Source organism: Giraffa tippelskirchi, chromosome 7, assembly GCF_054371585.1.
Source record: "Giraffa tippelskirchi isolate mGirTip1 chromosome 7, T2T-mGirTip1v1.2.pri, whole genome shotgun sequence".
Taxonomy (NCBI): Eukaryota; Metazoa; Chordata; class Mammalia; order Artiodactyla; family Giraffidae; genus Giraffa; species Giraffa tippelskirchi.
In genome coordinates this window covers 27,931,387-27,950,630 of record NC_137281.1, presented here as the reverse complement: position 1 = coordinate 27,950,630, position 19,244 = coordinate 27,931,387, and the positions used below count along the sequence as shown (strand labels likewise).

The 19,244-nt window shown below is 44.7% G+C and overlaps 1 long non-coding RNA gene across 2 annotated transcripts in view; it reads right to left on the bottom strand.

The window, feature by feature from the left end:
- The window catches only part of LOC145514710 (uncharacterized), a 603,149-nt gene that overhangs the window by 360,497 nt on the left and 223,408 nt on the right, over nt 1-19,244 (bottom strand). The window lies entirely within an intron of this gene.

Here is a 19,244-nt window from a genome sequence, read left to right as displayed (position 1 = left end):
CATGGCACATGGGGGGATGACCCAGTTGGCAGGAGAGCCCACAGCTAACAGACAGCAGAGCCCCTAGCTGGTGTCTTGGCATGCAACAGGGGTTCAATCGACAGCAGCACTTGGCAGATACAGCACTTAATGTCTACAGAAATGCTCCACCTGCCAAGAACTGCTGTCGATTAAGTCCCTATTGCATGCCAGGATATGAGCTGGGGCTTTGCATGTATAATCGCATTCAGTCCTCACAGCGCTGAACTTGAGTCTAACCACACTGACCCACAAGTACTCACAAGACCTAAGGTTGATGAAATAATATCCAGGTAACAGAGTCTGGATCCGGGCTCTTGTTCCTGCTCCTCATTGTGGTCTAGAGCCTACTGGTCTCCCAATACTTATGCTTTGCCTTATGGTCTACTTCCTCCTGTGTCTTGATGCCAAGGGAATGGCTTCTCACATCTGACCCCTGGGACCTTCAGGACACAAAGCTCTCTGCTTCTCAGGCTCACCCCACCCATGTGACCTAGCTCTCATTCAGGGATCCTTATCCCAGGGTTTTCCTGATTCTCTGGGGTCTCAGTCCAGCCCATCCTGCTCGCAATGATGTGAGGTCTAAGAAAACACATCACCCTCTGCCAGGCTGACTAAGCAAAGCTGTGGGAGGCTCCACTGTCACAAGTCAACTGGCAAACCTCTGGCTGACATCTCACTGTGCAGAAGATGACTAACAGAGACTGGGTGTGGGCAAGGGGAGGAGAGGAAAGCCTGTCACGTTTTTCTCTCTGGCCAGATGAGGGACACCCGACAGTGCCTAGCATGCGAGTAGGTGCATGCTAAGTCGCTTCAGTCATGCCTAACTCTTTGCCACACTATGGACTGCAGCCCGCCAGGCTCCTCTGTCCAAAGGATTCTCCAGGCGAGAATACTGGAGTGGGTTGCCATGCCCTCCTTCTCCAGGGGATTTTTCCGATTCAGGGATTGAACCTGCATCTCTTATGTCTCCTGCACTGGCAGGCAGGTACTTTACCACAAGCACCACCCCTGACAATGCTCAAAACAGATAACCTAAGATTTTTATAGGATCCGATGTCATCCTGAAGAAATTCAGCAGCAGACAAGACACGAAAAATAAGTCAAACACAGAAAGACTGGAATAGAAAAACAAAGTCATCAGTATCCCTAGATGATGATCTTCACAGAAAACCCGAAAGAATCTATAATTATTAGAATTAATAGAAAACTAAGAAAACTATCAAAATCATTAGACCTAAGAGCAATAGACAAAAAAAAATTACATTTACTCTACTATCAAGTACATATAAATGAAATTTTATAAGATTCCATTTATAATAGCAACAAAATGCATAAAGGACTTAGGCACCTCTGACAAAAGATACTCAAGACCTTTGTGGAAGAGATTAAAAAGATTTATTGAAAGACATTGAAGAAGACCTAAACACATAAAGAAATAGATGGAGTTCATGGGCAGAAAAATTCAATATCATAAAAATATCAAGTTCAGAAGAACTGGCCTATAGATTCTATGCGATTCTAATAGAGATTCCCAACAAGGTTTTTAGTGCAACTTGACAAGTTGATTTATAAATAAATGAATAAGCACATACACACCTACCTCAAAACTCACATAATTTTCAACTTGCTGAAAAGAAGACAAATGTAAATTAAAACTACATGGAGATAGCAACTCTTACCCAAAATTTTTCTGAAAAAAATACTTCCATACACTTGGTGAGAACTCAAAATGATATTAATGCCACAGAGGGGAAATCTTATAGAGGTAAGATTGATAAAGTTAAACAAAGACCATGCAATCACCAACCTGAGAACCCATGTTGTATGGTTCATGCACATGTCTGTCTGTCTGTCTGTATGTTATATAAGTGCATATTCCTTATCTCTGTCCACTCTAACAGTCCAGAAACAATGACTAAGTTACTAGCAATAAAGCCTCCTAATGCAGAGACTAGTTTTTCTGAATAGCATTTTGCACTAATATGAACCAGGACTTTTGGACAAATGGCTAATTCTAGGTCTGGAGTTGAAAATGACCAAGATGAGCCTGGAATATTTTGTAATTTCTGATTTCAGAAAAGCAAACAAAACTACTGGGTTAGGTAAAAAACAAATTGCAGGATCCAGCTTGAAGCAGCCCCCATGGCCATAGATGGGGCAATTTGGACATCAGTGAGAATAATAACTATAAGGAACTAAAGCACAAAGATTTAACCCAAGAATTTATTTTTTAAAACTTTTTATTTTGTATTTGGGTATAGTAGATTAACAATGTTGTGATAGTTTCTAACCCAAGAACTTGTAATACTTTTAAAAATGTATTTGTTACCTTTGGAGGAAGCCATTCCAAAAATTGGTAAAGAAGGAATCAATTGACATTGTTCAGTGTGGATAACTGATTCTAGTTCAACTTGTCCTATTTTTCTTCGTAAAATGTACCTCCAAGTAATTAACAGTTGGAGGAAATTATCTCTATAAAATAATTCCAGCCTGATAAGTAGGAAAGAATGATAGAATTAGAATGCTGCCATTTTGTAATCCCTAGTGAACTAATGGGTTTAAGGCATGATGATCCATGGTCACTATTAGCACAAGAGAGAAACAATTAAATACTCTACATCCCCTGCTGGAAGTGCATACTTACTAAAACCTATCAAGTAGTCTGGCCTCTCCCCCTCCCCAAAATGAACTTGAATCTGATCAAATCTCTTCTCTATTTACAAGAAATACATGCAACAGAGGCAACAGCTTAAATGACACTAAGGTAATGTAACAGCAAAGTCCTGACCATGATAAATTCTTGGAATGGACTTTACCTGAACTTGACTGAAACAGTTTTCAAAAATATGAAAGAGTTTGGGAAATCAGCTTTGTTAACAGGGTATGTGAGGACATCCACTTTTAGGTCATATTTTATGCATATTCTAATAAGTTTTTAAATAGGCAAACAGGAACAAAAATAGTCAAAATACCACAGAAGCCAAAGGGAGGGGAAACTGCCCCATCAGTCACCAAGAATTATTAAATGGATAAGGTGGTATTGGTGCAGTGGTTAACAAATTGACTAAAGGAGCAAAACAGAAGGTCGAAAAATAGATCCATTATATATACACATAACTTTTTTAAGAAGCTGATTTTTCAAGTAAGTAGACAAAAGTAGGACTATTTCATTGGTGCTGGGACAGCTGAATTGATTATCCACATGTAAAATAAACCATTCAAGAAAAAAAAATAGACTGATCACTTTAAACTACACTAAAATTAAAAACTTCAGGTATCAAAAGACACTTGAAAGAAAGTAAGACGATAGCTCAAACAGGGAAAGACATCTGCCAGATATATATGAGGTCAAATAATTAGAATCCAGAATATATTGATATATTTAAGTCCTAAAAAATCAATGAGAGACACCCCATCCAACTTAAAATTATGGAAAAGACTTGAATGGGTATTCTCAAAAAAGGGAACTAGAATGGCTAATGAACTTTTGAAAAGATACCTCATTATGTAATCAAGAAAATTTAAGTTGAAAACAAGATGGAAAGTATTTTCACACCCAATTAAAGAATCTGACAATATAAAGTGCCAGAGAAGATATACATTAATGGGACTTAATCCTCTCTCTAATAGTGTATAAGATTTGACTCAAACACTTTAGAAAGCAATTTGGCATCAGCTAGTACAGTTTAGTTTGTGTTTTACATATGGCCTGGTAATTTTATTCTTAGGTATATATTGCATGTGCACCCAGATATGGTTACAAGATTGTTTAGAGCACTTGTTTTTCTAGAAAAGATGAGAAACACCACATTCATTAGAAGGAAAATGGAGAAATAAATTGTGGCATGGTTCCACGAGGGGCTAGAAAACAGCAGTGAAAATTAACAAAGGAGCTGTACACAAATCTAATGGCAAGAGAGAAAAAGCAAGGTGCATAAGAATATCTAACCGTGTGATAGAATTTTTATAGACTTAAACCAAAAAATAAACCATGGTAATATATTGTTCAGGAGTATATACATGTATGGTAACCATCTAAAGAAAGGCAGCAGAATGACACACGTAAGACCCAGCCAAGTGCTTATGTTTGTGAGAGGCAGGCCGAGCTTCAGTGTTGTTGGCCTTGCACAATTTTTTTTGCATCAAATTTTGTATTCACAGATGTTTATTATTACATTTCACAATTTACATACATTTGTTTTTGAAGCTAAAAAATGGTCTGGGTTGAATGGCAAGGCCAACTCACTCAGGACTGACATGTGTCTGGTTTATGCATGTAAGACACAGACTCGACTCTGGGAGGAGATAAAGATGCTGTTCCCAGGACTGACAGCACAGCCAGAAGGGCCAGCATACCAAGTGGATCTTGCCAAGGCAAACAGATGTTGCCAAAGATGCAAGGTTCAGAAGGAAGAATTTTTTCTGGGCTGGAAGCAATGTCTGAAGTTGTTTTCATTCATTCCATAGATGCTGCACCATCTTTGAGAAGAAAACAATGGAATCTCTCCTCCTGGCAGCCAAGGCCTATTTGCAGCTGGATGGCCTATATCAGATGTGTGAGCCCCATCTGTTCCCACAGACCCACTGCACTACCTGCTTCAAAGGTCAGTGCCCCCAGCTATGCAAGACCTCAACGGAATGACTGAGGGACTTCCAGTCTCCAATCCCATGGGTATTTTTGACACCAAAACCACCCCGAGCATCCTTCTGATTGCTGCAGCTATGAGATAAGCAAGATAAAGTGTTGGCCCTTCAGCACACCTAGTGGGAAAGCAAGAGGGGGAGGAGGAGGTGCCTACAGGGGATACAGGCTGTCACAGTGAGACCTGAAAATGTAGTTCAGGGACTCTCCCAGATGGTGCAGTGGTAAAGAATCTGTCTGCCAACGCAGGAAACCCAAGAGATGAGAGTTCAATTTCTGGGTTAAAAAGAGTCCCTGGAGGAGGAAATGGCAGCCCACTCCAGTATTCTTGCCTGGAAAATTCCATGAACAGAGGAGCCTGGTGGGCTACAGTCTAAGGGTCGCAAAAGAGTCGGGACATGACTGAGCACACACACACCAGACCACGTGCTCCCAGCTACTCTCAAAAACAAGAGTGATGCCCAGAACATTTTCTCTCCGGCTCCTCCAAGTTTTCTTAAGATTTCTTGCAAAATAAAAAGAAATCAATCATCCTTAAGTCTCCAATGTCCACGATGATGTCAGGTGAAAGAATGACGATGAGAAGGTTTTTCACAAATCTGGAAGAAGGATGGACCCAGAGACAAGTCTGCACACGCCAGCAGGCCTCCTCCAGTTCCCAGCCACTTGACGTTCTGCGGTGGATTCATTTATTTTGTTCTCAGACAAGCCAGCCGATGAATTCAGGAAGAAGTTGGTGTATTTTGTATGTGTTGAAGCCCATTTCTTTCTCCTGGCTGTGTCCCTTCTGGGGCTGGCTGGGGATACCAGAACCCCTTTTAAGTGGGGAAGAAATAGGAGAAGGGAGGAGACACAGCTGGTCAGCCTCTGGCAGCCAGATGCCCAGGACCAATGTGGCAAAGGTCATTGCCACCATAACTGAGTTCCGGCAAGTGGCCAAGGATCCAGGAGGCAGGTGAGATCATGAGAATTTGAGGAAGCATGTTATCAGCAGCTACATCTGATGAGACCACAGAACCCTCAAGAGTCTCAAGAGTAGGAATCACAGGGAAGTTCTAAAGATGGAGTGTGCAGATGAGAATAAAATAAGACAATTCATTGAAAATGTGTACGAGGGGCGGCCATGGCCCCAGCCCCCTCCCCATGCAGTCAGGTGGTTTCCCTCTCCACCGTCCAGCTGAAGACTCTGCTAGTACTGCTTACTGGAGATAGTGAGCCACAGGGCCTCAGGACTTAGTCGACAGGAACAACTTAGGGATGAGGACAGGCCCACACTGAAAACAGGAAGAATGAGAAGCTGACATCCAGACCAGGGAGATCAGGACCACCCAGCCCAGCCTGACTCCCCAGGGGAAAATTCTTCCCTGAGCAAAGCGACCAGTCTAAGAGATGAGACCCATAGCACTGACATTTGGGCTCCTGGGGAATGAGTGACAGGGGGTAGGGGGTAGGACACGGGGAGAAACAAAGGCATTTCCAGGTCAAAGCTCCATGTCTAGACAGCCACGCCCCAGCTGACACACCTGGCCCCTCCACATTTATCTTCCTGACCAGTCATCTGACCTTTCCCTCAAACAAGTGTAGACAACCAAGAATCGCCAAGCATTTGAGGGAAGTCTCTGCTCACAAATAATAAATAAGTGAACAAAGAGATACAAGAAGGAAAAACAATCACAGTTGTAATATCCTTCGAGAGATAAGAAAATACTACATCCATAAAATAGCAATTGTACTTTGTTTAAAAAATAATAACAAGAATAAATAAAATTTGTCAAATACAACCAAAACCGGAAGAGGAAAATTAAAAAAGAAAATGCTAGACAATCAATCCACAGAAACAATATTTGAGTGCTAGGCATTCTAGAAAGAAAAGAAAAACAGAAAAGTATCAAAGAAACAAAAGAATGCCCCCAAAGGACATGTATTTCCAGATTGAAAGGGTCCTTTGAAAGCTGATCTCAGTGACAGCACAGAGATCAATACAAAGGAATATCATTGTGAAATACGCCAACACTACTGGGAGAGAGAGAAAATACTGAAAGTTTCCAGAAAGAAACAGCAGGTGACAGACAAATCTACTATCTGTGTCATCAACAGCAATACTGGAACCCAGAAGATAATTCAAAACTGGGAACAAAAAACTAGATACTTGCAACCTAGGACACTATACCCAGCTAATGAGCAATCTAGTGTTCAGGAAGGAAAATAGGTCTTCCTGAGTGACAGATTTTCTTTTCTTGGGCTCCAAAATCACTGCAGATGGTGACTGTAGCCATGAAATTAAAAGACACTTGCTCCTTGGAAGAAAAGCTATGACAAATCTAGACAGTGTATTAAAAAGCAGAGACATCACTTTGCCGATAAAGGTCCATATAGTCAAAGCTATTGTTTTTCCAGTAGTGGTGTACAAATGTACGAGTTGGACCATCACAAGGCTGAGCATTGAAGAATTGATGCTTTCCAACCGTGGTGCTGGAGAAGACTCTTGAGAATCCTTTGGACGGCAAGGAGATCAAACCAGTCAATCCTAAAGGAAATCGGTTCTTTATTTTTTTAATTAGTTTATTTATCTATTTTTTAACTTTACAATATCGTATTTGTTTTGAATGAACATTCATTGGAACGACTGATGCTGAAGCTGAAGCTCCAATATTTTGGCCAGTTAATGCAAAGAGCCAACTCATCAGAAAAGACCCTGATGCTGGGAAAGATTGAGGCAGGAAAAGAAGGGGGTGACAGAGGATGAGATGGTTGGATGGCATTACCGACTCAATGGATGTGAATTTGAGCAAACTCCTGGAGATAGTGAAGGACAGGGAAGCCTGGTGTGCTGCAGTCCATGGGGTCGCAAAGAGTCGGACACAGCTGAGCGAGGACAACAACGAGACCTGCACAGTCTTTCAAAATGAATCATCATGCACTTTGAGAGGAAGTCACCTATCCAGTGAGGAAGTGATCAAAACTGGAGAGGAGGGTGGGATCCAAGAAGCAGAAGATGGAGCACAGTAAATGGAGGGGAGAAGAGGAGGTCCTCCCAGGCTGATGGGAGGAAGTCCCAGGATGAGATGGGTGTGGCAGGCTCTACAGCCGAGGAGAGAGTACCCAGCAGGCTCACCTTCCGAGGAGAGAGGACCCAGCAGTCTCACCTTCCGGAAGGCGCAGCCAGCCTGGGATGCATAGGGACCAGGCAAGTGCACATACAATCTGGACAAAATACACAGCTGCAGAAGAAGGCCAATAGGATCAAAAGACAGTACATGTCTCAACTGTGAATAATATTTACATGATCATAAAAACACTGTTTATTGAACCAAAATGGACGATAACTATTTTAGGAAAATTGGAGGGGGAAGGGGAATATGCGTATGGGAGGGTGTGGGATGGTGGGAGAAGGCAGAAGAGGGCTGAACCCTCATCTTCCATGGCAGGGAGCCATGGCAGGAGCCAGATCATGCCTAATATGGCACACATGAAAAATAACATCACAGGTGTGGTCTTCAGAAATGTAAAGGTGAACACATACAGAAACAGCTAAGAGCTGAAAAGTGCTGCCTCCAGGGAACAGGAAGCAGGTGAGAAGGAACTGGTTGGAGATCTGCCGTTTTTTTATTAAGAGTCTAGTAGATCTGACATTTTAATCTATTCCTCTGACAGAAGTTAAAATATTCATATTTAAGTTTTACACCGACACTTCTATCTACACACACACACATACAGCCCTTACCCCTACATACACACAAATCTTACCCCTACATGCACACATCCTTCACCCCTACACACACACACACACACACACACACAGCCCTACACACACCTCTTACACCCATTAAGATCCTGTGAACATCACAGGCAATCTGAGAAGTGGAGAAGCCCATGGGCACAGACAGGACAGAAGCCGGGTCAAGTTCAACCTGAACTCACAGTGAACCCTCTGGCCTGTGGTGCACCCAGAGAGTTTAGTGGCCCACGTGAACTCCGTTCGGCTTCAGCATTTCATCAGGGGCTGACGAGCACCACTTCACTTCTCTTCATTGTCATTTCTGAATGCTTCTCTCTTAATATCTGAAGGTTTGGGACCATAAAATCCAGCATTCTTTTATAATATAGAACATCAGTCTCGCCCAAGTGGAGTGTGTAAAATCTGGTAATGAGGTAAGATAAATCTACTTTCTGTGAAGATTTGGGGTATATAATACCCATATTTAATTAACATGCCTGAAAGTACACAAAGCCACCTGGTTTCAACCCAGTTCTTGCTCATCCTCATACCGCTCACTCCGCCCAATGGCTGGGGAGTCGGCGCTGCCAGGGAGCCGACCCAGTAAAGACCCCCAGAGTGGCTCCCCTTGCCCACTCTAGGTCCAGGTGGCTAGAAAGTCCTCGATGCTTGCAGCCTCTGCACTGAGGCCAGAAACCTGGAAACGACATTCAGGAATCGGCACAACCCACATCAGGGCTGAGCGGTCTCCTGCTCCTCTGGGTGCAGAGATGAGGATGCAGTGTGGGGCAGGAACACCAGAGCCTCCCCAGGGGTGGCTGAGACCCATCCCGGGCACTCCTGACCCTTCTTCTCTCGCCTCACTCCCTGGTTCTCAGCCTCGGCTCCCTGCATCCCCCTGGTAGGATCTCTTTACCCCTTGATGATGCTTGTTCTTCGATACATTGTCACACTCTCCACTGCCCATCTCAGGAATATAACTGATGGAGGGGAGGGAGGCAGTTGGTGGTTAGCCAGGAGGAAACCCCTACAGGAGCTGGCCAGGTGAGGGGTGGGGTGGGGGCTGAAGGGAAACAAGCAGAGGACAGCGGGGAGGGGGCAGCGGCCCATCTGTCCCTTCTGGTGACCGTCCCAGCCCGCCCACAACTCTGAGCACTGTGAGGCAGAGCAACTTTGATTCAGTGAGTGAGCAGAATGCGCTTAATTTTTTAAGTATATGCCAATATCTGCTACTTTGGTCTGGGCCTCTCCGAACCTTCTCCCAATTTTACAGGGGGACCTGGGCTTTTTCCATATTCGTCTATGAGCAAGGATGGGAAGTGGATTCATTCCTGGGGCTCTGCCAAGCTGAGAGGGGCATGCAGAGTCTCCTCAAGGGTGACAGGAATCGGGAAGGGCAATGATCCATCCACTGGGTCCAGCAGAGAGGCAGAGCCCCAGCTGTCCAGCTCCGGGTCTGCGGACCTTGTGCGGCCACATGCAGGGCCCGACTGTCCCATCCCGGGAAGAGCACGGGCTCTGGAGCTACACCTGGCTCTGCGACATCACAGTCACTTACTATCTCTAACTCAGTTTCTTTTTCCATAAAATGTTTTGGATTTTTTTTTTTTTAATGGAAGACTAAGCAACACTGCACAAAGGAAATCTCTAGCTCAGAGCGTGGTGTGTGGTTTGCTCCCTTTCATCTGCCCCTCCCTCCCTGGTGGCTCAGATGGTAAAGAATCTGCCTGCAATGCAGGAGACCTGGCTTCAATCCCCGCATCTGGAAGATCCTCTAGAGAAGAGAATGGCTACCCACTCCCGTATTCCTGCCTGGAGAATACCATGGAGCCTGGCCGGCTATAGTCCACGCGGTCACAAAGAGGCAGACACTACCGAGGGACTTACACAACGACTACTACTCCATTCCTGACGGGCACACTCTTAAAAACCTTCTGCGTCGGGCAATCAGCATCTTCATGAAGAAACATTTTACTTTTGTAAACAGAAGTCACTGTGGGCCAAACTGCTGATGAATTCGGGAGACTGTGACCATGGTTCTGACACTGACAAGTCACCTGGCCTTGGGCAAGTCACTTCTACCCCTGAGTCTTAGTTTTCTCATCTATGAAATGAGGATGCCTGGCTCAATCTCAATGAAGGCCCTTCCTTCTGAGCTTGTAAATGTACATCTCCCTTGGGGAAGGTTGCTAGGGATCCACTATCCACTGATCAGTGCACAAAAACTGGATAAACTAGTTTTGAGGCTGTCTTGAATTGAGAACCACTTTGCATTTCCACACATGGATGGTCCAAGAAGTAAACGGACATCAAGAGAAACCAGGACTTTCAAGATGACAACTTAAGAGAGGTAGTGAACATGTATGTCTGTGCTTTTAGCAGAGGTAGGTTCATTCATAATCATACCAGAACCTGATAGTAACAGCTGGAAGGCGATGCTGTTCCAGTTTAGCTTAAAGCATCAAGTGAATTTTGCAGCTCCATGGTCACTTAGGGCAGAGCCACTGACGCCAGGATGCCAAAGCCCCCTGCCCCGCCCCAGTCTCATGCACCACACTCGCTCTGAAAAACGTTTCAACCCTTTGATCCCAATTTCGAATAATTAAGGCGTATCTGCAGCATCGTCAAACAGCTCAGCATCTCAAATCAGAAACCACACTCAGAGGCCTGTTGGGAGTGATGCCAGTGTGGGGGAGGGGGGTGGATAATTAAGGAAATCATGGTGAATTAAGCTTTCTGCAATGAGGCACAAACATCTTTTCATGAACAGCAACATCATGTTAGCTTATGTTTTGCCAAAAAGAAAGGCAGGGCTTATCCTTGGGGTTTTCAGCCTGGTAAAACACATCTGGCAACTAAGCCAAATATTTAAGGGTCATTAAAATCCCAAACTCCCCATGCCAAGAACTTTTCTCCTTTGTTATTCAAGTGCGGAGCAGTTATGGAAAATGCGTTCCATATGGCTTGTGCTGCCGCGCTCCTATTTACTTCATCAAATCACTGCTTTGAAAGAGCTATTTGATGTCAAAGATGCGTTAAGATTTTATAGACTTTCCCAATCCAGCTTTTAAAGATTCTCCCTTTGAACCAGAAACACTTGCCAAGAGTAAACAGAACTGAAACCACGAGAGGTCAAGGGCTTTGCTGGAAACAAAGACTCCAGCCTGATAGAGGGCTTTCAAAGGTTAGGGGCAAACACGCACTTCCAACCACTTGCCAAAAAGCTCTGCCGACAATCACGCTTCCTACATAAGTTACATGAAGATACATGTTTTTAATGTATTCGTATTTTATTAATAATGTAGCACCCTCACGCACCACCTCCCACCAAGAAGCAGGGCAGTCACGTGCTTAGCATACGAACAGGCTTTAGAAAGTTAGAAGATTTATCTTTAAGCCACAAATCAAAATTCTTTCCAGTGAGGGTTTTGCAGCTTTGAGAGGGAAAAAGCAAACAGACACAGACCTTGGAAAAGCTCCCAGGGACAGAGTCAACAGACCCTCCAAGACACCCAAAGCTAGGAGAACATTCGAGAGGAGCCCTTGTTTAGCAGATGGGGAAACTGAGGATGAGATCCTAGGGCCAGTCAATAACAAGACCAGAGGGAAAACTCGGAAGCTTCCAAACTGGTCCCTTGGCTTCTCCAGTGCCTTCATCCTTATTCAATAGTCTGCCTTGGCAGCCTCCTCTCATTTCCTCCACATCCTCCCTTCTCATCATATTCCTCACCCCACCAGAGCAGCCAAGGTGACGTATGTAAAACTGAAACCAGGGCATATCACTCCTCAGCTCAAAACTCCTCACCATTCCTACTGTCTAACCTTCTACCATGCCTGCTCACCCCAGCACGACTGTCCCCACCCAGCTGCCCAGCCTCGCCAGATGCCAATAACCAACCGCTACTCACTCTGTTCCACCTACGCTTCTGCCCTCCAGTCCCTCCAGCTCACAGAGCTCATTTCTGCCTCAGGACCTTTGCACCTGCAGTGCCTTCTGTCAGAAGTGTTTTTTTTCTTCTCTGTACAGCTTATTTTTCAGCTCTCAGTTTAAGAGGTATATTTCCAAAGAGCTTTTTCCTGGTTATTCAGCGTAAAGGGCCCCCATGACCTCCACTGACTCCTGTCTCTGCACATTTATCAACATGAAAAGAGAGATCCTGGGCTTCCCAGCTGGTGCTAGTGGTAAAGAATCCGCCTGCCAGTGCAGAAGATGTAAGAGACACAGGTTCAATCCCTGGGTTGAGAATATCTTCTGGAGGAAGGCACAGCAACCCACTCCAGTATTTCTGCCCATAGAATCCCACGGACAGAAGAGTTTGGCAGGCTAGAGTCCTTAGGGGGGCACAGAGTCAGACATGACTGAAGCAGCTTAGCACACACACATGCATTTGATTAGTACAGAAATACAAGGAGTTTGGTATGATGATTGAAGGTTCAAGAGGGAGGGGACATATGTATACCTATGGCTGATTCATGTTGATATTTGGCAGAAAACCACAAAATTTCATAAAGTAATTACCCTTCAATTAAAAAATAAATAAATTTTTAAAAAGGGACCCTGTGTGGTTTCTCCTGGGCCCAGCTCAGCGCCTGGAATGCACTTAGTCAAGCATCATTTAATAAGTCCCCTATCTCCCAGCCTGGGCTCCTTCAATTAATAGGAGCAGATTTTCAAGAAGAGGCCAATGCTGGTGTTGAGAGCACAACTCTGCTCTCTTTGTTTCTCTCTCCTTACCCCTCTTTAGGGGCTCTGCTTTCTTATAACTGCCTCACTCACTCCCCATCTGTTTCCTTGTCTCTCCATCTCAGGCTCTCCCAACAGTTCAGAACAAAACCCATGCACAGTCCTGAAATTTAATTGGAATCCAAAAATTCAAAGTGTCAATAACTCTTCGTGGTGGAAATTGAAGCAGCCACATGATGTGGGAGCTACAGGGAGATGGGTCACAGAGCCACAGAGCATGGAGTTAGGAGGCTTTTCTCTGAGATTCTAGGTCCCTGCCTTCCTCATCCCTCGGAGGACTGGAGCTGATTAAATTGGCTTCTGACGGCAAATACACTATCCCTCACCTTGGCTTTAAGTGGCTTTTTCATTTCCCATGTATCTTTCTGGAAGTTCACATAAATATTTTTTATTTGTATGTTTGTGTGGAGTAAAATGAAACTGGCTGGAGATAAAATGTATGTGAATTGCAATGATTATACAGTCAATCTCTCTCTTTGCCAGGAAGTCTTGACGGAGGTAGATGAATATCTCAGCCCAAAAGCTTGTAAAGAAGATCAGAAATCTACAGCTCGAGCATTTATTCCTTCAGTCATTCCACAAACATTTTTTGAGAGCCTAATATGTTCCAGATGTTTTACTAGGGCTTCTGGGGGGGAACAAGACCAGCATGACCTCTGGGAGGAAGGCAGGTGTTGGGCAGGTTAGCACTCAAGCACTCACTTGGGGGGTGATTGTGTTTGGTGAAGGTCATACGACCTTGTGAGAACCTATCACAGGGAACCTGTCCTAAGCTGGTACGGTGGAGGTGCCCTCCTTAGGGAAGCAGCAATTGAGATGAGGTCTGTGCCTGGGAGACAACTAAATAAACGGTCATGTGAGCACTGGAGGACCCAGTGCTCCGAGGCCAGCTCCAGCACCAACCAGTTATGTGCCTCTATGCAGACCTTCTTCCCTATTGCGTTCCCTTAAGGTTCCAAATCCTCCCCACCCCTTCCCGCCACTACTTCCTCAGTTCAGCGCTGCTGATCTCGGCCTGAATTAAAAATCTAACCACCCCTGTCCAGTGTCCCCAGGCCCCGGGTCTTCTGTGCTCTCTTCCCAGTCCTCTCCCTGAAGCACAGTCCTGGGCAGTGGGGGCACCCAAAGGAACACATTCATTTAAGAAAGATCCTACAGAGAGGCTCTACCTGGTGCCATGAGGACCAGGGGGAGCAGGAAGAGCCTGCAGCAGGTGGGGCGGGGGTGGGGAGAGTGCCAGAGGAGGAGCCCCAGTGGGGGTGGGGCCTGGTAGCAGAATGGGGTGGGGTGGGGTGAGTGGACACAATCACCAGCTCTGGGCCCCTCTGTTCTCATTAGGAGGTGTCATCTTCTTCTTCCAGGCCCATCAGGGCCCACAAGTGAGTTTAATTCAAGGGAACAGAGAGGAACATATTCAAAAGGGCTCAGACATTCCCCTAGGAATGATTCCTGCAAGAGATCTGCTCTGAATCTGTGGTATGCTGGAGGCAAAGGAGAAAGAGAAATAAGAGAAGGGCAGTGTTTCTCAAAGGAGCTCTGACCCCAGGCCTCAGAAACAGAATCTGCCTTGAAGCCTTTAGATGCTCTGGTAAAAAAGAATCTGTAAATAATTTAGCTCCCCAAGTTAGTAGATTCTAAACAGCCAACACAGCCTGCTGCTGAGAGGAGGGCAGCGAAGGTTTCAGGGAAAAGAAGGGTCTGGACTGTGAGTCCTCTGAGGGCAGGGAGTAGGGCTGCTGGGCGCCACCAGGCCTCCAGCACCTACAAGGTCCCCAGACCACAGCAGGTACACAGGAGCTGCTATGCTATGCTATGCTATGCTATGCTACGCTATGCTATGCTATGCTATGCTAAGTCGCTTCAGTCGTGTCCGACTCTGTGCGACCCCATGGACTGTAGCCTACCAGGCTCCTCCGTCCATGGGATTTTCCAGGCAAGAGTACTAGAGTGGGGTGCCATTGCCTTCTCCGACAGGAGCTACTGGAGTGCATCAAACCAAAGGGAACAAACAAATGAGTAGATGACTCATCCTTGGGGCAAACACACGCACACAACACATGACCATAAACACAGTCCAGTTTTACCACCACGGCCCACTTGCCAGCCTGTCGCTCTCAGGTCAAGGAAATCGCTTCCCAGGTCCCAGGTTGCTGCAAACATATGCTGGGAAGCATCTTGTATTAGTCACTTATAAATAACAGATAAAATTCAAAGAACAAAAGCGGGGATGGCTGTGGTTTTTGATAGCTATGTGACCATGACTGAATGACTTAAAACTTTCAGCTTGTTGCTACCTCTGTAAAGAACCTAATAGAGGCTGTCTCCCCCTTGTAGAGTGCTAGGGTGAGTCTCAGATCAAATGAGGTCTGGAGGAGGTATACTCTCCTCACAGATGAAAGGCAGTGTTGTCATACTGTTGATATATGGAAAACAGTAATTAGCCAATTCCTGGCAGCTTAACCATGGTTTAAAACAGGCCCTTGTTCTAATATTACCTCCCTTCCTTTGGGTCAGAGTACTCTTGATTTTATTTAAGAAGATTATGTTTCTTATCTTGTGAGCTTTAGTTTCTTCATCTATAAAATGGGGACAGTTATAGCATCAGTTTTTATGAGAAAGGAAAAACTCATTCTGCTCCTGAGTGATGGAAGTAGGACAAAGTCAGCCAAGTCCCCTCTGACCTGTGAAGTTCAAATTAATTAATCCATGCCTTGAGCAAATGTTTATTGATGTCTTTGTGTCAGACAATGTATGCCAAGCCTTTCATATATTTTTCTCATTTAATCCTCCACGCATATTATGTGTTGGGTCTTGCTGCTTCCTTTGCAAATGATGAAACAGAGCTCATGGAATTCAAGCAAGTTGCCCAAGATCACATAGCAAGCATGTTTTGAGGCTGAGATTTGAACTCGGATCTGTCCAACTCCATAGCTGACATTTTTTTTGCTGTGGCATTTGGCCTCCTTGCTAGGGGAAAAACAGTTGAAAGCATATTTTATCTAAGATGCTAGGGAGTGATCATCCCTTCTGTTCTTTCATTCAAGGGTCTGCAGCAATAATGAGGGGTTCTATGAGCATGAAGGATATGGGTGGATGGGCTTATGTACTGGTCTTATCTATCTAGCATAACTTCCTCTTCCCCTTCCATCTCCTGCTCCTCCTCTTTCTCCTGATGATGACAATGATGATGGCTAACTCCTTCCACTGAGAAGTATACCCCATTGACTCATTCCAGGTATTTCTTCTAGGGTTATTAGTTACCAAAGCAGCTCCTCTGGCCACAGGAGCATATGTCTAATCCAAGCCTAGCCAGTCAGAATGCTCTTCCCCTGATCACAAAGGCTTGATCCAAAAGGTGGGCACATGACCCAAACCAGCCAATCAGTTTCTTCCTTAGGTCTTTTATACACTACAGCAAATAGACCACTGACTTGACAACAAATATTATCAATCCAGGTTGTGATTCTTAAAAATGAAAAATTCTTGGTCTACAATACACCTCACACTGTAATAATGAATTTAAGGTTCTAGTATGATATATTAAGATGTATAAATTGTGATAAATGCCATCTGTCAACAAGGTGTTGTTTTCATGGTTCCAGATTTTGAGGTCTAAGTTTTGGACCATCATGTATGAAAAGGATTTGGCTACTACACCACCTTCGACACCTTCTGAGAGACTGGAGCTTTCGCCACGTATGTATACAGAGGGACCATTTAATTCACTGTTTCAAAAGATTTGAGGCTTTTAAGAGTCAGTGGTTGGGGCAGATGGGGAGCTTCCTTGGTGGCTCAGTGGTAAAGAATCCTCCTCCCAATGCAGAAGACACTGGTTTGATCCCTGATCTGGGAAGATCCCGCCTCTTCCACATGCTGTGGAACAACTAAGCCCATGTGTCACAACTACTCAGCATGTGCTCTAGAGCCGAGGAGCCACAACTACTGAGCCCACGCACCACAACTACTGAAGCCTGAGCACCCTAGAGCCTGTGTTCTGCAACAAGAGAAACCACCACAATGAGACGCCTATCTACAGCAACTAGAGGGTAGCTCCCACCTGCTGCAACTAGGGAAAAGCCCGCACAGCACTGAAGACCCAGCACAGTCAAAAATAAATAAATGAATACTTTAAAAAAAAAGCGTCCAACGAACTCTTCAAAAAAAAAGAGTTGAGGGGGATGTTACTAACCATGATGCCACAACCACAGATAAAAACCAAGACTGTCTTGGGCAAACCGAGACAGCCACTCTAGTTAGGGAAAACAATGGAAAGTCATTCAGTCACCCAGAGCTAATATGTCGAATGTTCGATGCTTACTCAAAACATCTTTCCTCTTTATCAGTCTTTTCTGACCTTGATTTTTCATGTGATTCCTTGACAGAAATTATTCAGAAGAAAGTGCAAATAAACATACATTCTGAGTGAAGGTTTTACATGATTGCTAATTTAGCTAGAATGGCTTTTAAACATTGTCTTTGGAGAATCTAAGTTGGCTATGGAACAACAGCACAGTGGGAGGCTAATGGAGATTTAGCCACCTGCGGCTAATTGTAATTTCTTTGGGTTTCCTTTCTAAATCATTTTCTTTTTTGTCTTTGAATCCCTGTTTCCATTTATGTCAGGTTTGGCCCATTCACAGCCCCACCCCAGCCTCCTCGGAGACCAGAAGGGTCCCAGTGGACAGCAGAGCAGCAGGATTTGAACAGAGCTGGATGACAGAATCTGTCACCTATTCAGATGGAGAAAGAGCCCTTTGATACAGAACTGAGCAGAAGGAGCTCTGACGTGGCCAGGATGTAGGATATTCACGTCCAATGCTAGGAAGTCTTACTTTCTAACATTCTCCCCATGGATTTCTCCCAAGAAAACTTTTCAACCTGCAGGTCATTCAATCCCCAAGCTCCCTTCCACCAACAGCCAGAATTCTATTTTCTTGCCCCAATCATCCTTATGTTTTGATAACTAGGGGGGAAAGGTCAACACAGGGGAGGAACTCTAAATAAAATCAGTTCAGTATCATGTGGTCTCCTCTCAAAGATGAATTCAGTGATTCACCAGGTCCCAGACATCTTTCTGAACTGGGGACAGAAGCATTGTCCCACTGGAACCACATCAACTCTTGCTGGTAGGAATTTGCATCCTTCTAAGTTCTTAGGTATAGGGAGGCTGCTGTTCCTGCTACATTGCTTCAGTTGTGTCTGACCCTGTGCGACCCCCTAGACGGCAGCCCACCAGGCTCCCCGTCCCTGGGATTCTCCAGGCAAGAACACTGGAGTGGGTTGCCATTTCCTTCTCCAGTGCATGAAAGTGAAAAGTGAAAGTGAAGTCGCTCAGTTGTGTCCGACTCTTAGTGACCCCATGGCCTGCAGCCTACCAGGCTCCTCCATCCATGAGATTTTCCAGGCAAGAGTACTGGAGTGGGTTGCCACTGCCTTCTCCATTAGGGAGGAAAGGTCCATATAAACAAGGCTATCTGAAAGCTGTGACTTGAGATTCTTCTAGAATCAGCGGATATTCCAAAAGTTTTCTATAAGAAGTCAGTTACTCAGATGAACCTTAGAAGTGGGTTTTTGGAGTTGAGCCATAGAGGATAAGTAAGGAGTCTGAGTGGTAGGCTTAAAAATTTTAAGGAGTAAAAAGCCACCCAGGAAAATAAACAAGTAAGTGTGTAAGGACAAATTTATAACAAGTCTCTGCCATTTCAGAGGAAAATAAACAATGTTTGAGATGTTTGGAACACTGGGTGATGACAGTTCAGACAGAAGCCAAAGAAACATAGTTTAGTGACCTTTAGTCTATGCTGCCTCGAGCCCTGGATTCCAGGTGATGCTCCTGGGTCCCCTCAGATTAGAAGGAGACTGAGTGATGGGACAAAAGGGCTCTGGACAGGGCTCTGATGCCCCCATTCATTCCGTGTACATTCCAACTCCAAGGAAGATTTCATCTGAGTAAGAGTCAATTGCTGAAAGACTTGTGATCAAAGATTCTAGTTCAATACCTGAAAGATCCAAACCAGGGAGTGAATGGACTTGCTAAGGTCCAACACAATAGTAGTAATACAACAACAACAACAACAAAATCAGATCCCGTGGCTCTAGTCCAATACTTTTTACATTAC